At 34.4% G+C, this 2,940-nt stretch overlaps 1 pseudogene; it reads left to right on the top strand.

The window, feature by feature from the left end:
* Nucleotides 1-1,037: 1,037 nt before the first annotated feature.
* LOC112506171 lies at nucleotides 1,038-2,702 on the top strand (annotated as a pseudogene).
* Nucleotides 2,703-2,940: the final 238 nt, after the last annotated feature.

The raw sequence follows: 2,940 nt of genomic DNA, 5'->3' as shown, positions 1-2,940 counted from the left end.
AACAACAGTTCGAATATACGGATGAACATTATTTTACGAACGATTGTATTTCTTTGTTCATTAAAAAATTTCAAGTTTTGTAATAAGCTCTAAGTAGATTGTTTCAGAAACCCGACATATGTGCAATTTTCTTTTCATTCGATCTTGTTAACAAACAAAATTGACCTTCAACTTTATATATTAGTTGACTTGTAAAATAACCACATAAACTCATGATTCAAAGCCAAACTAATGTTTTCGAATTGTGATTTACCCGCGCTGCATCGCGCGGGTACACCACTAGTATATATATATATAGTCATTGTTATTTTTAGTAGTCAAAAATTGCGACTTTAACTGATCAAAATTTCTGGCTTTGTCAAAAATAAAGGTATAGTTTCATAACTTTTACAAATAGTCGGCAAATAGGTTCATATGTAAATTCGTGTGATTCACATATCAACTATATATATAATCATATGTAGAAGAGTGTGATTCATATATAAACTATTTTAGCCAATTCACATGTGAACTAATTAACCGATTAACATATGAACCCTTGTGACTCGCATATGAACTAATTAACTGATTCACATATAAACTTGCGTGATTCACATATGAACACATAGTTCATATGTGAATAACAGGGGTTCACATATGAATTCGTTTACCATCTATTTGTAAAAGTTACGGAACTACTTATATCTTCTGCATACCCATGCGAGGAATTATCAGATGGTTAAAGTTAAATCCGCAAAATATTAATTGAAGCTGAAATTCATTCTTTACTTCTCAAATAAACATTTTCTCTATCTCACACACATATATATATATATGTATATATTTTACATGTATAATGAAGTCATATTTTACACGTATAATGAAGTCTGTTGAATAATACATGTACAACTAGATGGAATTTTTTTGAAGGAATTGGAAAAATGATTTCCCAACCCCAAGGGCAAATACAAACCACTTTAAATACCATCATCTCTTCCCACTCAAACCCACATTTCCTGATTTCTTTGATAAAGTGAAAAGGGTGATCAAAATTTAGCATGGCCAGTACTAGTGATCATGAGTTGGTGATTGGCATGATGATGGCCATCCATCTTCTTGGCTTCCTTTATTTCTGCAGATCCCGACTTGCTTCAAGATGTTTGTGTTGCAGATCTTTCTTCAGGTACTTCATGTTAATGCATCTGTAATTATTCAGTTTTTTCTAACGGATTCCGAGTTGTGTATATAAACCTATCATATTTGGGTTTTCTTACACCAACTCATGCTTTATAAATTTATGAACAAAAACCGTTATCTATTTGCAAAAACCTTTAAGAATCCGAATCAAAAAAGCGATCTTCAGTAAGATGTTGATTTTGATCCTGAAACTATAATGTCATACGTGAATCTAAGATTCATTTGTGAATGACTTAAAATAGTTCGTATCTGAATAATTTGGATTCACGTATGTACATAATTAACAATGAGCATATTTCATATGCATTACTATTTCATTTGTGATTATTTAGTAAATTCACATGTGAAGAGGCCACTACCCAAAACTAATTAGTGGCCATCTTCAATGCATTACTATATATACATATTATCAAACATGCCTCCAAAGTCATGCATAAGAATTTCTCCAAATTATTATGCATGAAAATGGTTTCAAAAGAAATGCATAGAAGTGAGTCCAAAGTGTTTAAGTTTTCTTCGGGGTCGTTTATCCAACTGTTTACCCGGTAAGCGTTTACCGATAGGAGTCAACATTATGATTTATTTTGATGCGTAAGATTTTAGTTCATCAAAACATATCGAATGCAACAATTTACTGGATAAGCGCTTACCTGAGTAAGAGTCGTCATCCTCACTCACCGGATAAGACTCTCCATCCTTCTCATCGTTCTCGGTTTTTTTAGGTTGGATTGAGTTTAGTATAGTCGATATTTGCAACAAATAAGCCACCACTTTCTTGCCTTATCGTTTATTTTGGTAGACCAACATTTATTATTTTAATTATTTTGGGATTACAATTGAAAATATGATATCGCATTGTAGACGAGGCAGTGTATCTGTGCATGCATGCATAGGATTGATGATTCGATGAAAATTTAACTGGTTAACATACCATTATATCAAAAACAGGGGTAAAATTGAATGGATTCACCTGCAAACTTAATATATCAACAGATGATTTCTTCTTTGCTGGGTTGGCGATGCCTGCCTTCACCAACAAACACATTCGGTGCAACTGTTACATCAGCCTCGGTCCAACAGATCACGGGGCTAAACACCCTGGGTGTGTCCATGGCTCGCATTACCTGGCGGTCCGAACCCACCACACACCCACCCAAGAGCCACCGAGATCGTGTTTGTGCTGGAGGGCGAATTGGATGTTGGCTTCATAACCACAGAAAACAAACTCTTCTCCAAGACCATCAAGACTGGTGAAATCTTCACATTCCCTAGAGGCTTGATTCACTTCCAGATAAACAACGGCAAAGTTCCTGCTGCTGTGATTGCTGGATTCAACAGCCAGTTGCCTGGAACCCAAAGGGTGGGTGGCAAACGCTTTGTTTGCTTCGTCTCCAACGATGGAAGATTTTGTGTTGAGTCAAGGATTCCAAATTGGTACAGAAAATGACGTGGAGACTTGCTTAAAATCACAAGTGTCGATTTACAGCATTTCAAAGTTTATATTGGTTTTGTTGTTTCTTCAATAAAGCAATGTGTAAGCAGCATGGCAATGGGTCCAGACGTGTTAAGGCTGTCTGTATTCTGATTTCTTTCTTACTAGTCTTGATGTTAAAATGTAGAACTTGTTTTCATTGATTATTTATATAAACTAGTGTCTATTTTTTTAAATTATTGAAGTTAGCTAAATAAATCGATGATCACATTTATATATTAAATTAATAAGAATCAATATTACCTTTGATATATGAATCTACCCACCTCATT

The sequence above is a fragment of the Cynara cardunculus genome, assembly GCF_001531365.2.
Source record: "Cynara cardunculus var. scolymus isolate 2C chromosome LG 2, CcrdV1, whole genome shotgun sequence".
NCBI classification, from domain to species: domain Eukaryota; kingdom Viridiplantae; phylum Streptophyta; class Magnoliopsida; order Asterales; family Asteraceae; genus Cynara; species Cynara cardunculus.
Note: the sequence above shows the minus strand (reverse complement) of the source record. Positions and strands in the feature narration are given on the sequence as shown.